The following is a 20000-nucleotide window of genomic DNA, read 5'->3' on the forward strand; positions in this document are numbered from 1 at the left end:
TAAAGTGCATTAGATCAATGTCAAAGAAAGTAATACTTACCATTGTCATCCACCTTACCACAGTCCACAGCAGGTCCCAATTCACCTTTCTCTTACAAGTCACAATTTCAACTTTTAAGAAACAATAAAAAAATCAAGACCATGTAAAGGAAAATGACCACCGAGTGCGTTGACGAAAGTATGTCCAATTGAGGTCTACATCCAAAGTACTACAAATCACAACTTTTCTTACAATTAAACTACTTAATTTTTTTTGCCATTGTGCTAGTGGGGCCTTCAAGAACAAAATATGGAGATACACTACGAATGAAAAGCATTAAAACGGCAAATCAGAAGGGTGTGGGTTCAATATCTCCCACATTAATCATGGAAAAGATATTGCAACTTATGCATAGTAAAGGTGTAAATTTGACCCTTTCCCTTTTTTTTTCTTTAGCAAATTGAGGCTCAGATTTTGTGTTACGATAATTGATAAGGCTAAATAGAAACCAACCATACATGATTGCATGTGTGAGTTATGCGTCTCAATTACAGGCCATACCGGGTTGCCGCGCCAAGATACGGGGTTGGATAATCTCACTGCCCGTTAACCGAGAAATCTTCACTGCCTCTTTAATAATTTAAATAGTCATCTTGTTGTAGTATAGTTGTGTATGGCCCATATGAGCATACGTCCAAGGGTGCCAAAATGCAAAGAAACCCAGAAACTCAAGTGCACTCTCTCTGTCTCTCTTTTAAGGGCTATTGGTCTGTTTCAAAAAATGGAGAATCATAGGCGAAGCATAGAGAGAGAGGGGCAACCAATCTTGATAGAAATACCATGCTCTCTGCTGCCTCATTCTTGCCTTTTTAGGCTAACCTAACAAAAGGGAATTCACAAGACTTCAAGCGTCATTCGGCCGATTCTTTCTAAGGCTCAGATTAAACCAGGCAAAAAGGAGACAAAGCACCCCCAATGGCAGCAGACCTCGGTTTCCCAACGGAGATGCCTTACCGGGTTGCCTCACCAAGATAAAGACCTTAGGCTCAAGAAAATCACAGTCCAGAACCTAAATGACTTCCAAAACTTTATAACTCAATAAAGACAGCACTTAGCTAAAAGGTCAACAGCATTGAGCTAAAAGCTTACATTATTCAAGTTGATTGCTTGTATTGCATGCAAAGAGCATTTTTGAGTTCATTGAGAACAAAAATAAGGATCCACGATTAAAAGGAAAAAAATGAAGTAAGAAACAATATGAAATGTGAAAAGGCATAAACTTCAAATATTCTCTTTCATCTTCAAGGGACCTACATATTCTTTTACCTTTTCCTGGTAGTCCAAAAATCATAAACAAATAAGTTAACAGTATGAGATGGAGAAATAACACCATGAAATGGAAATTTAATTCCAAAATCTCATAGACCCACCTGAGGTGTCGTGACAAGCAACAGTTTCATCAGCTCGAGAGAAAACAAGTTTAACTGAACTTCCAGGGAAGACAAAACCTCCACATCCTCGTGATATACAAACTGAGCAGAAAGAATAATAAGAATAAGAAAAGAGGAAAGTCATGTGCAATTTCACAAAAAGGATGGTTTGGGGAGGGGTGAAAGGAAACTGAACTTTGCCAAGCCAAAACACGAATCAACTGAAAATCTTTGAAATCTTTCATGGTTGCAAGCAACAGTTAGCTTTATGAGTCAGAGAAGATGCACCATGAAATGAAACTTTTCCTAAATCTCATATACCCACCTAAGGTGTCATGCCAAACATCAAATTTTAGCTCAGAGAGAACATGTTATACAAGAGAGACTAATAAGAACAAGAAAAGTAGAAGGTCGTGCAATTACACAAAAAGGTTAATTTGCCGACAAAAAGATTGAACTTTAAAGACGTCCAAACGCGATTAGCTCAAAAGCTTTGAAACCAAAAATTGCTGCTAGCAACAGTTTGTCTATGAGGCACAGAAGAAAGAACAAAAAATGAAATTTATACGAAAATCTCACAGATCCACTGGAAGTGTTGTGCCAAGCGACAGTTCTTTAGCTCGACAAACAACATGTTTGATTGAATACAATGGTTAGGTGATGGGTGGGAAAGAAACATGAATCAGCTCAAAAGCTTAGAAACCTGTCAGGGCTGCAAGCATTAGTTAACCTTGTGAGACAGAGAAAAGTACACAATGACATGAAACTTTCCCCATAATCACGCAAACCCACATGAGATGCCAAGCCAAGCAACAGTTATTCAGCTCAAGAGAGAACATGTTTGATTGATTGCCATTTTGAGTTATACGGGGAGAGTACTAAAATAAATGGAAGGTCATGCGTAATATAACCAGAAGGGAGGTTTGTGAGAGAAAAAAACTGAGCATGCGAAGCCAAAACACAGTTAGAACAAAAACATTGAAATCTGTCGTGGCTACAAGCATTGTCTAGTCAAGTGAGATGAAGAATAAACACCATGAAATAGAAATATAATTCCAAAATCTCATAGACCCACCTGAGGTGTCGTACCTACTACCAAGCAACAGTTTAATCACCTTGAGAGAAAACAAGTTCTATTGAAATTGCACAAAAGAAAAAACCTCCACTTCCTCTTGGTTTCTTAACATGGTTTATCAACAGAGGAGAAAGAGTTATAAGAATAACAAACAGAGAAGCTCATGTGTAATTCCACGGAAAGGGTGATTTGGGTAAGGGGGAAAGGAAATTGAACTTTGCCAAGCCAAAAAACGAATTAACTCAAAAACATTGAAATCTGTCTTGGCTGCAAGCATCAGTAAGCCTTATGAGTGGAACTTGCTCCTAAATCTCATATACCCACCAATGATGCCATGCCAAGCAACAGTTTTTCTGCTCAAGAAAGAACTCGTTATATTGCTGCTTTTTTTTTTTTTGAATTTTACATGAGTAATAAGAACAAAAAAAGTAGAAGGTCATGTAGTTTCACCAAAGGGATGATATAGTGACAAAACAATTGAACTTTGCAATGCCAAACATGATTAGCTCAAAAGCTTCGAAACCCAGGCATGGCAGCAAGCACTAGTTTTCCTATGAGACAGAGAAGAAAGACCAATAAGTGGAACATTTCCCAAAATCTCATAGACCCACCTGAAGTGTCGTGCCAAGCAAAAGTTCTTTAGTTTGACATGAGACATGTTTAATTGAACATCCATGGATAAAAACCTCCAAAACCTCATTGTGTATAAACGGAGCAGAGTGAGTATAAAGAACAAGAAAAGAGAAAGTGCATGTGTAATATCACAAAAAGGGTGGTTCAACTGAGGGGTGGGTAAGAAACTCAACCCAAAACACGAATCAGCCCAAAAGCTTAGAAACATGTCATGGCTGCAAGCATTAGTTAGCCTTGAGAGACTGAGAAAAAACACCAAGAAATGGTACTTCTTAAAAAATCTCAGAGACCCACATAAGATGCCATGCCAAAAAACAGTTTTTCAGCTCAAGAGTGAACAGGTTTGATTGCCCTTTTGAGTTAAATTGGAAAGAGCACTAAAAATAAGAAAAATGGAAGGTCGTGTGTGATTTCACCAAAATAGTGGTCTGGCGAAAGAAACAAAACTGAACTCTATAAATCCAAAACACGATGAGCTCAGAAGAATTGAAATCTGTCGTGGCTACAAGCATCAATCAGTCGTGTGAGATGGACAAGAAACACCATGAGATGGAAATTTAATTCCAATTTGATAGACCCACCTGGAGAGCAACAAGAAATATTGAACTCCCCAGAAGGCAAAACCTCCACATCCTCATGGTTTAATAACCGGAGCAGTGAGAGTAATTAAAAAAAAAAAAAAGAAGGAAGGTCATGTTTAATTTCATGAAAATGGTGGTTTGGGAAGGGTGGGAAGGAAACTGAATTTTTAAGCCGAAACACGAACCAACTCAAAAACTTTTGAATCTGTTCGTGGCTACAAGCATCATGATACAGAGAAGATGCACCATGAAATGGAACTTTCTCCTAAATCTCATATTCCAACCTGAGGTTCCATGCCAAGCAACAGTATTTCAGCTCAAGAGAGATTTTAATTGCCTTGTTTGAGTTATACAAGAGAGATTAATAAGAACAAGAAAGAAGATGGTCGTGAAGTTTCACAAAAAGGATGATTTAGCGACAAAAATATTGAACTTGCAACAACCAAACATGATTAGCTCAAAAGCTTTGACACCCAGAATGACTGCAAACATCGGTCTGTCATGGCTGCAAGCATCATTAAGCCTTATGAGACAGAAAACGCACCATAAAATGTAAGTTTCTCCTAAATCTCATATACCCACCTGAGCTGCCATGCCAATCAACAGTTGTTCAGCTCAAAGAGAACATGCTAAGTTGCTTTTTTTGAGTTATACAAGAGAGAGTAATAAAAGAACAAGAAAAGTAGAAGATCCTGTAGTTTCACAAAAGGGTGATTTTACCAACAAAAAAATTGAACTCTGCGACGCCCAAGCATGATTTGCTCAAAAGCTTTGAAACCCAGCATGGCTGCAAGCATCAGTTTGCCTATGAGACAGAAAAGGAAGACCAAAACATGAAATATCTCAAAAAATCTCATAGAACCAAAACATGAAGTGCCGTGCCAAACCAACAATTCTTTAGCTGGACAAGCAACATGTTTGATTGAACATCGACATATGAAAACCTCTAATCTTCATTGTGTATAAAACCGAGTAGAGTGAGTACAAAAATTAACAAAAGAGGGAGTGCATGAGTTATTCATGAAAAGGGTGGTCAAGTGAGGGGTGGGAAAGGAACTGATACCACCTTAACACAGCAGGTCCCAATGCCTATAGCAACAGATACCTGGTGGAGAGTGGAAAGTGGAAACTGGGTTAAAGTTCAAACAAGGAGCACACTACTTATAAGAACAACAAACACAAGAACAGCCCTATAAGGAAGCAGCAAACAGAGGAACATAAGAATTCGTTGAAGAGCCTCACTGGTCAATGCCTTCTGTGCAAGCAACACACAAATTCACAGGTGGAATTAGTCTAAACAATTGAAAGTGTGTGATGTTCTCAGCAGCCCACCTCTACTAATCCTCAAAACATTTACAAAATCAAAAAAGATGAACCAAATAAAATTCCCTATTTCTTAGGTGGCACACTTTTCCATTTTTAAGAAATAATCAAAGTCAAACAGTCTTAGACCGTGTAAAGGAAAATAGCATATGAAGTTCTACAATGCGCGTCAGTAGCGCATGAAGTTATATACTGCACCAGTAGCTTAATTTGTAATCAGAAGAGGTAGCGTGTGAAGATAGGCAGTGTCATTTATAGCTTTCAAAATGAAAACATTTGTAAATACACACGGAAAAAAATAATTTAGAATACGCACAAAAGTCCCACCCGTCACAGCCTTTTGTGCAAGCCACAGACAAATTCACAGATGCAATCAGTCTAAATGATTAAAACTGCATGAAGGCGCGACTTGACACCGTTAGTCACTTAATTATATCATGTTCTTAGCAGACTTTTACTGACTCTCAAATGAAAACATTAACAAAATCAGAAACAATCAAAGTCGAAAAGTCTAGACCATGTAAAGAAAGATAGTCAGTGAGGGCGATTACGAAGTCTGTATGTCTTATCATTAAACTAATTGATCCAAAATACTACTAATCACTTCTTATAATTAGAGTTGTGCGAGTGGGTTCAAGAACAACTCCACGTCAATAACTTTGTGGCACCAGCATAAAACTGTTGAAGACGCACTGAACTCCAAATAGCCTCAGGCATTCGCTTAATGTCCCTTAAAAAAGTAAAAACAGTTTCTTGAACAAACTTAACACACACGGCTAGAATATAAGAAAAGATTTCTTGAAGATCCTAAAATATGCGTTAAAAAGACAAGTTCTTGATTTTTCTAAAATAAAGAATTCCAATTTAACTTCAAAAAGACGACAATTAAAAGTTAATCTGGGTAATTAAGTTCTCGAAATTCTACCGGAATCATCGGGGATTCCAAGATTTGGGGTTTAGGGTTTTGATCGGAATCGTCACTGGGACAGCAATCCAGTGGAGAATTCTTGATCTTGATCGGCCATCGACAGCATGCATGAATTCCAATAAACTCATGTTGTCGGATGGAAGAATATCAAGATCGGAAAATTGATCTTGATCGGCCATCGTCACCGGAGAGCAGTGACACGGAGTAGTCTATGTTACGCTTGTGAGTTGTAAACTTAGCGGCTACCTTTATTTATAGTTTTCAGAAACGCGGAAAAAAAAATACGTCTAGATTATAGTTAATGCAAATTACAAAATATATTATTTTTACTTTTAATAATAATAATAATAATAATAATAATAATAATATATGCAGCCTTTTTTGCTTTTTAGTTGTTTTATATAATATTTCAGGATTGTTTAAAAATTTAACTTAAATTTAATTTTAAATTAAAAATATAAGTTTTATTATTTTTTAAAAAGAAAACAAAATCAAATCAATTAAAATTCTTATCCGCTTCTAAAATTTTTGATTTTTTTCAAGTGTATCTAATTAAGAATTATTTTATCAAATAATATTAATTTTTAGTTATTTCTAATAATAGATTTATTAACTATTATTTAGATTTAAAAAGTAAATAATAAAAAGCTCTATTTTAAAATATTTTAGATTAAGAAAGAAATTTAAAAAAACTCTATTTTAAAATATGGAAAAAGGGTTTAATATATCCCTCAACTTTGTAATGTAGAGCTGATACACCCCTCGTTATAAAAGTGGTTCATATATACCCTAACCGTTATACAAACGGCTCATATATACCCCTGCCGTTACAAAATGGCTCACATATACCCTTCATTTAACGGAATTTTAAATAATTAGTTTTAAATTTATATTTATTACTTATAATTTTTTTAAAAAAATTATTTAGTGGTATATATGATTCTTCTATAAAAGTTCAAGGTATATTTTAATTTTTTTCATACATAAATTATTTTTGACTTCTTTAATCATAATTATTTGAATTTCTTATTCTTATTATATTTTTTTCTTTCATTCCTTAATTTAAAGAGAAAAAACTAAACTATTTTTTTGTGTATATTGTAATTTAATTACGTATTCAGAAAAAATTTTGGTCATCTACAATAAGTTTTACAAGAATATTAGTGAAACATAAATAAATTTGATTATCAAAATAATAATTATAAATTAGTCATTGAAACCAAAAAAGTCAAAAAAAAATATGTTTGACAAAGATTAAATTTACTCATATGGGATATTTTTTAGAAAAAAATAATAAAAATTTAGATTGAAAATTATTATTTTTTCATGGGAAAAGAGTCTGATATACCCTTCAACTTTGTCATTTGCAGCTGATATACCCCTCGTTATAAAAGTGGCTCATATATGCCCTTACCGTTATACAAACGGCTCATATACCCTTCATTTGACGGAAGTTAAAAAATTAGTTTTAAATTTATATTTATTTACTTCTAATTTTTTTTAAAAAAAATTATTTAGGGGTATATATGATTATTCTATCAAAGTTCAAGGTATATTTTAATTTTTTTCATACATAAATTATTTTTTGACTCTTTTATTATAATTATTTGAGTTTCTTATTCTTATTTTATTTTTTTCTTTCATTCCTTAGTTTAAAGAGAAAAAAATTAAAATATTTTTTGTGTGTGTATTATAATTTAATTTCGTATTCGAAGAAAAAATTTGGTCATCTACAATAAGTTTTACAAGAATATTAGTGAAACATAAATAAATTTGATTATCAAAATAATAATTATAAATTCATCATTGAAACAAAAAAAAGTCAAAAAAAATATGTTTGACGAGGATTAAATTTACTCATATGGGATTATATTTTTTAGAAAAAAATAATAAAAATTTAGATTAAATGTTTTTTCTATTTTTGTTAGAGAAAAAGGGTATATGTGGGTCATTTGTTTACAAGTAGGGGTATATATGAGCCACTTTCATAACAAGGGATATATCAGCTCTAAATGACAAAGTTGAGGGGTATATCAGACCCTTTTCCCCTTTTTCATTTCCGTTAGAGGAAAAGGGTATATGTGAGCAATTTGTTTACAAGTAAGGGTATATATGAGCCACTTTCATAACAAGGGGCATATCAGCTCTAAATGACAAAGTTGAAGGGTATATCAGACCTTTTTCCCTTAAAATATTTAAAATGGCATAAAGGACAAATCTTGTTGATGAGGATCAAACTTACGATCCCCAAGCTCCCCTGCGTGCGATTTAACAGCCCCAAGAACCACTTGGCTATACATGCCTATTGGGCTCAAGGTATCCAAAGGTAAGTAGTCATTTAGGGTACTATTTTACTTATATAGGCAATATAATTTACTGACGAATTCCTTTCTAGTTCAATTTATGAATTCCCATTAGTTACAAACTTAAAAGCAAAACTTCTTTATATTTGTTCAAGGCGAATCAAACCCCCATTAAAAAGGCAAGTTAACTATAAGTGTCTTTTTCACTAACTCGGGACCAAGTGACTGCTTTGTTAGAAAGTTTTCAACAAACATTTATTGTATATTTAATAGATTCTTTGTATAAATATAAGGTTTGCGCAAAAGTCATTCCTGAAAGCCCTAACTTGATACCCTAAAACCGCCGCGACCTTTAAGTATTCAAGACCAATCTACTTTGCAGCTCTGGATTTGTAGATCAAATTTAACTCAGGGATGTCCTGTCCTGACTCATAAATGATTTTTGAGTTGTAGTTATTTTTAATTAGATGTGAGCAATTCTTCTGCTTCTGCTCAAATTCATTCTCTGATACATGCCAATTTCAACTGTGCAGTAGTGGATAGACTCAAGCTGGTTCTTTTCAAGATGTTGCAACACCAAACAGTTTGTTTGGGCTTGGTATCGAGAAGATATCAGTCTCTAGTATGGTGTCTCAAGAAGGTTTTATGGCTAGTTCCTTCTCCGTGTGCTTTGATAGTTATGGGGCGGGGCGGATTAGTTCTGGAGACAAGGGGAAGAAACCCTTTTTACATAACTTGCGGACCTATCCTATAGAAAGGTTTAGTTTATTTCAATTTCTCTTTAACAAGTTTGCATATTTTAGTATTCGACAGGTAAAAATATATTTAAAAGGATGATTGCGCATAAAAAATTATTAGGTGATCTCAACATCATCTTTAGTTAATGTGTATACATCCAAGTACTATTTAATTATTAAATCATCATCTGAAGGAAGGTGTTGTTTGAAGTAGTCAACATAGAGGCTTTACTTGCAAATCTGTGGCTAAATGGAAACACTCTTCCAAGGTAATCTAGGTTTTAGATGATAGAAATTGTCTTTATTTGCTTAGTTTATTCACATATTGTCGTAACAACCCATTTAATGTTGTTATTGCTAGTTTGATTTGACCAATAATTGGCGTATGGTTGGTAGTGATGAGAGTAAAGAAGGAGGTGTTAAGGAGCGGAGCATAGGGGAAAGAAAGTGATTGGTGGTTTATCCTTATTAGTCTACAATTCCTCTTAAGTGTGGTATTTTTGGACTATCTCTTAGGTTTTATCGCTTCTTTATATCAATTTACTTGGTTGTAGTCTCTTCTTGCTCTTATTATCATAAAGTCCTAGCACCTCATCAAAATCTTCTTTACTTTCTTCACCAGCAACCACTAGTCATTTCTCATTCAAATAGAACTACAAATAACAACAAGAAATGGGGTTATCACAACAATGGATACATAAATTATTCAAATAAAGGCAATTCCTATAGTCTAAATTTAGATTAACTTGGGAAGACATTTCCATATAACCAAAGATTTGGAAGAAAGTCTCTCTTCTGACTTCTTCAAGCAATCTCTTCTTTCAGATGATCTATGATCTATTAATGCTTTGATGTGTCTGCTTTAACTGAGTATATCGTTGAGATCCTTGCCAACTTTTGATGGGCAATCCTCTTTACGATAATGTTAAATTGTTCAATGGTAGAATTATACAAACTTGTTAAGGAAATATTTGGAAAAAACTTAAGCATATCAACGCTCTATATAAGTAATACTGAAAGCATGTCAATTTGACTTGTCCTTAATACTACACACTTAAAATATCTCCTTGGGGAATGAAATATGAGTCAATTTGCGCAACACTACGAGGAGATAACTTGAACAAGAGCAAGTAGGTTCTATGATATTTGTCACAAATTGGATCACCTATTTGACCTTGGATAAAGTGTTGGTATTAGTGTATTACTACCTAAGAATGGTACAAAATAATTGAATACATTTAGATTCGAGCGGCCAAAAGTTATTCTTATGATTCAATTCAATTTAAATGGGATTTAATGATTTTATTTAAATTATATTGGGAATGAAATTGAAAGTATATAAGGTCGAGTTGACACAAATTTACACTAGATCCTTCCTTTCAAATGTAAAATAAATTATTATTATTGTGTTCTACGTCAAATAATTTGTTTGTAGTTTGCTTTGTCAGTTAATTTGATGCATTTCATTATTGTCTTCGTTAATAGAAATATTTCTATTATTTTGATATTAATATTGAAAGTATTTATTAAAAACTTGATTTCTAACTTCCACAACAATAAATACAATCATGAAATTAAATTTATTTCTATATACAATTACAATTATCATAATGTTATATTTTAAATATTGAAAATATTTATTAAAATATTGATTTCTAACTCCACAAAAATAAAAACAATCATGAAAGCAATTTTATTTCTATATACGATAACAATTGAGATAATGTTATATTCTAAACTACATTAATAATTTTATTCGATACTACACTCATCATGTCATAAAAGAAAACTTTGAATTTTACCCCCACAAAATAACCAATATACTTTTCTTTTTCAAGTTATTATTTATTTTTTAATTTTTTCTTCCTTTATATGCTCAAGCCCTTTGCTATAGACATTTTCAATTTTTGTTTTTTCTTTATTTTTTAACTACTTGTATTTCTTGTTTTGTATTTTAAAATATTCCTTAGAATTTGAATATTAATTTTTTTTCTTGTCTAATTTCCCTGTTAAATAGTTTACCATGATTGATATTAAGAAAATATTTATTATATAAAAATGAAAATTTTATATATTTTAATCTTTTGATAAATACATTATCAAATCATTAATTTCTTAATAATTAAACATTGTCATTTCTTTTAGTCATGCAATTTTACATTTCTTCAATTAATTAAAAATATTGATACGTCATTTTAAAGATTATTTCAATAATCAAGATATGTATTTAGTGGTCATATTCTGTAACGAATATTTAAAATATGTTTACGCAATAATTCTTTAAAGCATTTTTAGAAACAAAATATTAACTATTCAACACATTTTATTTTAAATTTGTTCAATATTTTCTTTCAAAAAACATGTCAAAACAAGCTTAACATTTATTATTGTTTTTAAAAAGTTAATTAATTAAAAAATATTAATACATCATTTTAAGATGATTTTAACAATCAAGATACAAATTTAGTGGTCATATTTGAAACAAATACTAACAATATGTTTACGCAATAATTCTTTAAAGTATTTTTAGGAACAAAATATTAACTATTCAAACACATTTTATTTTAAATTAGTTCAAAATTTTCTTTCAAAAACATGTCAAAACAAGCTTAGCATTTATTATTGTTTGTAAAAAGCTAATTAATAGAATTTCTTCATTTTACAACAATTATAAAAATTTCCTTATGAACCAATTTTAAAAGTAAAGACATATGTGAATTCTTCTAAATTTTCATTTTGATCATTAATTATACAATTATTTCGCCTTTAAATAATATTAAAGTTACTAAAATGCCATTGTTTAATGGATATTTTTTTGTTTATGGAAATATCACACTACAATAAAAGAAAAAAAAATCTATAGAAAATTTGTGTCCAAATTAAATGTCACATCATTAGGATACACAGAAAATTTGAGAAAAGATATTTGGTTATATGTTCTTATAAATCTATTACCATTTTTTTTGATGCCATAACATAAAAACAAACATTCTAGTATATTTATGAAATGACAAATTTGCCCTTGATCGTCCTCAACTTGGCTCTTCTATATAAATGTAAAGTTTGAGCAAAAATCTTACCCAAACCCTAACCTCGGCTTGCTTAGTACAAGTCAACTCCTTTGTGTGAATTGTGAATTATTACATAAGAGCGGCGGAGTGAGATTTTACATTGTGTGTCGTCTGTGTGATTTGTGAGTTATTAAATAAGAGCGGCGGAGTGGTCCCTTGTGTCGCATCTATGTGATTTTCCTTCTGTAATTTGTGAGTTATTACATACGCGCGGCTGAGTGGGATTTGATCTTGTGTGCATCCCGATAGCAGCGGATGGATAGCGTAGATCTGGAGGCTTAGTTCAGAAAATCATAACCCAGTAGCCTAGATTCGCTGACTTGGCGATTCATGCTTAAATTGTTCATGAAAACCCTTACCCAAATACCCTAGATTCGTCAACTTGGCCATTCATGTTTAAATTGTTCTCGAGAACCCTTACTGAATACCTAGATCCTTTGACTTGGCAATTCATGCTTAAATTGTTCCTAGATTCCCTTACATGATACCCTAGATCCATCGGCTTCGCCATGCGTACTTAAGTGTTCACAAACACCCTAGCCTTAGAGCTGCCACTACCTTCAAGTATGATGACCAAGCGAATTTGTTGTTGTAATTTGTAATTCCATTTGAATGAGAAATGGCTAGTGGTTGCTGGAAGAAAGTAAAGAAACCAGTTGGAGAATAGGAAAATGAGGGTGATTCAGGCGGTTTTCCCTAATCGATCTGCAATTCCTCCAAAGTAAGTAATTTTTGGATTTTTTTTATGTTTTGTAGCTTTCGTTATCTTAATTTTACTTGTTTTTAATCTTTTATTTTTCTTATTTAACATTCCTTACAATGTGTCTAACCTGGAACAAGGTTATGATGATAGCCAAACTCCAGTAGTCAGAACAATGCCTACAGAAGAAGAATCCACACATGATGTGACAGTTTATGTAGCCACAACTGTAGCTGCTCTGGTAAAACGTCAAGAGCAGGATAGTCTGATTGATGCCAACTTATTGATTAGGTTTATCTTCAACCTAGAACAAATACCAAAGCTGATGAATGAATGTGGCATGACTACCAATGCGGCAACTGTAGTTTCTCGCAAAATTGTCATGTCTAGGCTAGTGGATCTACTGGTTCCTTTGTCCTCGACAAAACTGGATAAGGTAATCAACAAGCCCATTAATGAATGCCAAGCTCCCCATGCAGGATCAGGACAAAGTGTTATGCCAAAGCCAATGGCAAAATATGTGCCCTTGACAATAACTATGAGAAGTGATTTGGTCAATGAACAAGGGACCCCTCCTCAGGTTGAAACTGCAAACATTAGAGAGACCAAGTCAATAGCCTATTCCACTTCATAGCTTGATCTGCAAAAAATATTAAGAAACTTGATTAGCAAACATAGAGTACTTGTCAATGCAAAAGAAAAATCCTTGGTTATTTTTGAGTTAGTTTCCAGATATGGTCCAACCAGCTTGCAGCCTTAACTGTCTCTTTCACAAAATGTTGGTCATACATCCTCGATGACTAGTCACAACGATATTATCAATTACTCCAATTCGCTAATCAAGCAACGTAGAGAAAAAACTGAGTTTGTGGTTGATGAAAGCTTACAAAGTATGTATCCTCATGGTACTACACAGGAGGCATGTTTGTTAAAGAACCAAAAACAAATTATGTGCACCTTGACACCTTGTGTTTTCTTTAACAAACCTACGGGATGACGTAATGGCTCCTTTTTTCACTTCCTGCATGATATATTTCTGTAAAAAGAGATCTGGGAGGACATTAGAAGGTCGGGATTCGAAGAGACTGAAGTAAAGTGGGGAACATTAATATGGCATGACTCAACGAGGTTTTCTTTTCTTTATACAGGGAACTACTAGTGACAAAGCAGTTGCACATTTGTTCAAACTGCTTTGTCACTAGTAAATCCCTGTATAAAGAAAAGAAAACTTCTATGAGTCATGCCATATTAATGTACCCCACTTTCCTTCAGTTTTTTGAATCTCGACCTTTTGATGTCCTCCCAGATCTCTTTTTACCAGATATATCATGCAGGAAGTGACAAGAGGAGCCATTACGGCATCCCTTAGGTTTATTAAAGAAAACACAAGGTGTTAAGCTGCACTTGAATAGATTTTTGGTTCTTTATCAAACTTGCACTGTGTAATACTATGATGATTTTATTTTGTAAGATTTCATCAACCATAAACTCAGTTTTTCTACATGTTGCTTGATCAGGGAATTGCAGTAATTGATGTTATCTTTGTGACTAGTCATCGAGGATGTATGGCCAACATATGCAAGCTGGTTGGATCATATCTGAAAACCAACTAAAAAATAACCAAGGGCTTTCCTTCTACATTGTCAGGTACTTCATATTTGCTAATCAGTTTCTTAATATTTTCCATATCAAGCTCTGAAGTGGAATAGGCTATTGTTGACTTGCTCTCTCTAAAGTTTGTAGTTTCTACCTGAAGAAAGAGGGTTTGTTGTTCATTAATCAAATCACTTCTCATAGTTATTATCAAGGGCACAAAATTTGTCATTGACTTTGGCCAAAAACTTTGTCAAGATCCTGCATGGGGAGCTTGACATTCATTAATCATTCATTAATGGGCTTGTTAATTATCTTATCCGGTTTTGTCCTAGGCAAGGGATCCACTGGCTAGACATGGCAATATTGAGAGAAACAGCAGTTGCAGCATTGGTAGTCATGCCACATTCATTCATTAGCTTTGGTATTTCTTCTAGGTGTAGGAGAAGAAATATCCTTCTCTTGATTTTTTGCAAAAGCCGCTACAACAACGGTTATAGAAGCTGTCAAATCATGTGTTGGTTCTTCTTTTATAGGAATTGTTCTGAGTATTGGAATTTGGCTATCATCATAACCTTTTTCCAGGTCAGACAAGTTGTAAAGACTATTAAATAAGAAAAAACATATTAAAACCAAGTAAAATTAAGATAACAAAAGCTACAAAAACATAAAATTAATCCAAAAATTACTTACTTTGGAGGATTTACAGACTTATTAGGGAAAACCACCTCAATCACCCTCCTTTTCCAATACTCCTGCTTACTGGCTTCTTGATTCTCTTCACCAGCAACCACCAACCATTTGTCATTCAAATGAAATTACAAATAACAACAATTAATGGGGTTATTCCAACAATGTGTACAAAAACTATTCAAATAAAGGCAATATCTATGATTTTTTTTTTAACTTTGTTAGTATATAAATGAAAGAGATTCCAATAAACCTCCTTACGCCTCTTAACTCAGAATCCTAACCTTGTAGGGTATGGATGATCTATAAAAATATACGCCTCTTAACTCAGAATCCTAAACTTGTAGCGTATGGATGATCTATAAAAATATGTATCTTTGTTGCCCAAAGTCTTACGCAAAATCTATTAACTTCTTGCCGTACATATTTAGAGTGAGTTTAACGCATATTTTTTTTATTTAGATAAAGACGTGTGGTACTATAGTTATAGAGCCAAAAAATTTCAATTTCGCCCATAAAGTACACTTTCCATTGGTTCCAGACATCCAAACTTTGATGAATAGACTGTAAGAGCCAATCAAGCTGTTCACATTTTTAGTTGGTTCTCCTTACATACGAACTCGACCATCTATTACCGCTACTTTGAGGAAATTATGAACATTATAACATAACTTTATCAAATACGTCAATATTCCCCATCTTTTAACACCATTTGTACAACAGCATTATTGTATATATATAAAGTTTCACGTACAATATCATATCCAGATCAAGGATCATGTTTTGCTAGATCACTAAATTCTTCCTATCATTACAAACGCTTTAAAGATCTCATCTTATTAGATTTTTTTGTTCTTTCTATCACTACAAGCTTCAAACTATCGAAATATTAAAAATATAAGTATAAAAAAATATTAAAACTACTTAATTCTTAGATAAAAGCATTATACCCATACGTTCTCAGAAAAATAAAAATTAGATAACATAAATTTTTCTATTAGAACTATAAAAACAATTCAAATAATAATAGTAAAAATATATGTATACAATATACATACACTCCTCTTGAATGATGAAAAAAGAAAGCTCAAAAGTTTTCCAAGTAGAGTAGGAGTCAAAAAAAACATCCCATCACTCATCATCTAGTCTGAACAAATTTCATACTCACCTACTTTTCCCTCCCAAAACCAAAAACACCATTGTTTCTTCTTTGTTTTTCATTCAAGTTAATTGTAAGCAAAAAAAAACTCATCTTCCTTAATTTAACAAGATGACATCAAGTAGTCAAAAAAAAGAAGATTTTTATGAAACCTACATAAAGTGTAGGAATAGATTTTGATGATAAACCTCCGTGGAATCATGTTAAAGTTATTCCGATGGTTCCAAATGGGGATGAGAATAGGACATAGTCTTGTAACTATTGTAATAGAATAGTTACGGGATCATATAATAGGGTGAAAGCAAATCTTTTGAGATTATTGGGACATGGTGTTCAAATATGTAAAGAAAGTAGTGGTGGTATATACGCGATATTGATGATGGAGCATGAACAAGCAGAAAGAAAACGAACCAATGTTCAAGTTGATGTAAGAAAAAAGCTGATTATATATCACTTCCGGAGGGAACTGATCTAATTCAACAAAAAAAAATGAAAGAGTTTGAGTAGTGGAGCTACCGCAAAATCATTCGGTATCTATGAGAGGAATGCGGCCGACAAATTAGCCGCTAGGTTGTTCTACGCATTAGGGTTATCATTCAACTTTGTCAACACTCCTTATTTTAAAAAAATATTGTAAGTTTCTAGCCGAAAATTTCATTCCCGGTTATATTCCCCAATCATATAATAGATTGAGGTCAACTCTTTTAGCTCAAGAAAAAACACATATTGATAGAAAGTTGCAACCAATAAAAGTTACATGAAAAAAGAAAGGATTGTCGATTTGTTTGGATGAATGGTCCGATACTAAAAGACGACATTTGATCAATATAATGACATCATCTGGTGGAGGTCCAATGTTTTTGAATTCAATCAATTCTAGTGGAATCATAAAAGATGGTGATATATTGCTAACTTATTTATTGAAGCAATAGAAAATGTAGGTTCAAACAATGTTGTTCAAGTTCTTATGGATAATGCAAGTAATATGAAACTTGCCGGTACTATAGTGGAGCAAAAATATCCTCATATATTTTGGACTATTTGCGTTGTTAATTGTTTGAATCCAACTTTGAAAAGTATGTGCCAACCTTCGAAAAAATCACCTCACTTTACTAATTGTAAATGAATTTTAGAGTTACTTAGTGAAATGAGTAATTTAAAGAATTTTGTTGTGAACCATGACACGGCACATGCACTTTTTCAAAAACATTCGGATTTGTGTTTGTTGAAGGTTGGTGAAACAAGATTTGCCTCACACATCATTATGACCACCCGAATTCGCTAAGTAAAATCTGCTTTGGAGAAAATGGTCATGGATGATGAATGGAATAATTATAAGGGGGATAAGGAAATTGAAGCCAAGACACGTGAAATAAAAAAACCCTTATAATGAATGATGAAAAAAGCGATAGTATTGACTGTTTCTTGAAATTTACGAAACCAATTATTGATATGCTACGAAGTGCCGATATTGATGGTCCAAAATTACATCTCGTTTATGATATGTGGGACTCAATGATTGAGAAAGTCATCTTTGAGCATGAGGGAGAAATCTCATTTCCGGTCAATCAAATTTTTTTGATACTAGCTAGGTGGAACAAAAGTAACACACCTCTACATTGTATGGCACATTCTTTGGTTCCCAAATATTATCATGAATCATGGCTTTAAGGAGAGAATGGAATTCAAAAGCTAGCTCCCAGTGAAGATAGTGAAATTTCATTGAATAGAGTCAAGTGCTTTCAAAGGTACTTTAAAGATTTTAATGAAATGAAACAAGCCTCATTGGAGTATAGATCCTTTCGTAGTGGAAATGGCTATTTTAGTGAGCCTCATGTGATTGAGGCTATGATGTATGAAGATTCTCTTTCTTGGTGGGCAAATCATGGGGTCTCGGCTCTACTTTTGCAACAATTAGCTTACAAATTGCTTACTCAACCGACTTCTTCCTCTTGTTGTGAAAGAAATTGGAGTACATATTCTTTGATTCACAATATCAAGAGAAATAACTTAGCAACTTCAAGAGCCGAAGATTTAGTGTTTGTACATTATAATCTTCGGTTGTTGTCTCGCAAGAAAGAGAAATATATAAATGGGCCAAGCAAATATTGGAATGTTGGTATGTCTATATTTTCTTCAATTATTTAGTTTAAATGGTGTTCTTTTCTTTTTATATAAGATCTTCTAATATATTTATTCTTTTTAATTTATTTTAGGTGGAGATCGATTTGATATTGATGAGACAACCAATGATCTAACCAGCTTTCAATAGATGATCCTCAAATTGAAAGTGTGATATTTGAGGAAGAGTTTGAAGATTTTGAATAAGTTGAAGAAAATGTGGAAGAGATAGCTAACTTAATTAAATAACTTGATAATTGACAATATTTTGTTGTTATGTTAATTTTAAGTTATGGATTAAGTTGAGACAATCTCTTGCTTTTTGTTCAATAGTATGTTTTACACTTTTACTTGGTGTATTGAATATTGATTAGTAATTATGAATATCTAAATTGTGGACAAATATCTTTGTGTATCTCTTGAATTTTAATAATTTTGTAGTGTTTTCTTCACTTTTCACTTTGTTTCAACTTTCAAGAGTCTATCCATGTTCTAAGGTTAGTTCTTCTTTCCAATTTTTATTGATTCTTTTAGTTATACTAGTCCTTGACACGTGCATTGCAACTGTATATTACACGTTTAAATGAAAACAAAGTTTGACTCATTCTTTGTTGGCTAAATACATATGAAAATGTTACAGAGAGAAACAGTTGTTACTTACCCAAGGGATATATATATATATATATATATATATATATATATACTAGGACCATCGGGTGAGGGGGGGGGGATTATCTTCATACAGGTGATCATCATGGTGGATGTTTTCAGCCATATGCCAGATTTGTAATAATATAACCATGAATAAACAACAATTCTAGTGATTCATCTTTTGGAGTTTGTTCTTAATATATCGATCCTGATATCCCAAACCGTTATTCTCCTATCAAGACACCAAGCATATTTGTCCAAGAAGCTAAGATTGTTTCATTCTTTGAATTTCATCCAACCTGGAAAACTCTCGTTATAACAATCCAAATGATGAATATGAGTATATGTCAGTCATGGTACTGATGTAGCCATTTGAATTCCATATAATGAAGGATATAACCCTATTTATAGTGATGTAACCCTTTAAATTCCATACATAACTGATTATACTCTACATTTTCATGCATCCTTTCAAATTTCATAATAAACTGATTTAAGTCTTTTCAACTTTCAAATTAATTGTCGGAAAATATTGTTCAATAATATTATTTAATTACTTTAATTTATTTTAAGGGCTAAATAGTAATTCAACTTTTAAGTTGAGAGCTTCCCGCTTATAATAATATATGATATATGATTTATTCTGTTGTAATTTGTAAATGCTTTAAATGTCTAGTTTCTATTTTGTTGTGTCTTTGTAGGAAGAATAGAAGAGTAATCTCATCTTGAAGAACGCAAGATAGAATTTTACAAAATACATGTAAGTTTATCTTCATACCTATATTTTTATAATATTGAATTTTTTTAGCCATATCCCCGCACCCGTATCCATACTCAGCTTCGCACCCACGAATCTTAAAATTTGGATTTCACCGAATCCGACTCTCAGATACGCATTCGTCTCTTCTTTTCTTTCCAACTTAGATGATTTTATGACAATGAAGGTTTTAGGTAGTTTCCGACTAGGTTACTAGGCTTAGATGAAAACAATGTAGTATATGAACCAAATGATGTAGTTTAAGACT

At 32.7% G+C, this 20000-nt stretch overlaps 1 protein-coding gene across 2 annotated transcripts in view; it reads right to left on the reverse strand.

The window, feature by feature from the left end:
* LOC101262381 (uncharacterized) overlaps positions 1-20000 on the reverse strand; it is a 51044-nt gene that overhangs the window by 16201 nt on the left and 14843 nt on the right. Inside the window, exon 6 of one of the 2 annotated variants that reach the window (XR_011214812.1) lies at positions 41-12619. The gene's annotated coding sequence lies outside the window, so the exon portion shown is untranslated. Of the gene's footprint in view, positions 1-40; positions 19275-20000 lie in introns of both variants that reach the window. The other variant, XM_069293841.1, reaches the window with a different exon arrangement.

The sequence above is a fragment of the Solanum lycopersicum genome, chromosome 2 (assembly GCF_036512215.1).
Source record: "Solanum lycopersicum chromosome 2, SLM_r2.1".
NCBI lineage: Eukaryota > Viridiplantae > Streptophyta > Magnoliopsida > Solanales > Solanaceae > Solanum > Solanum lycopersicum.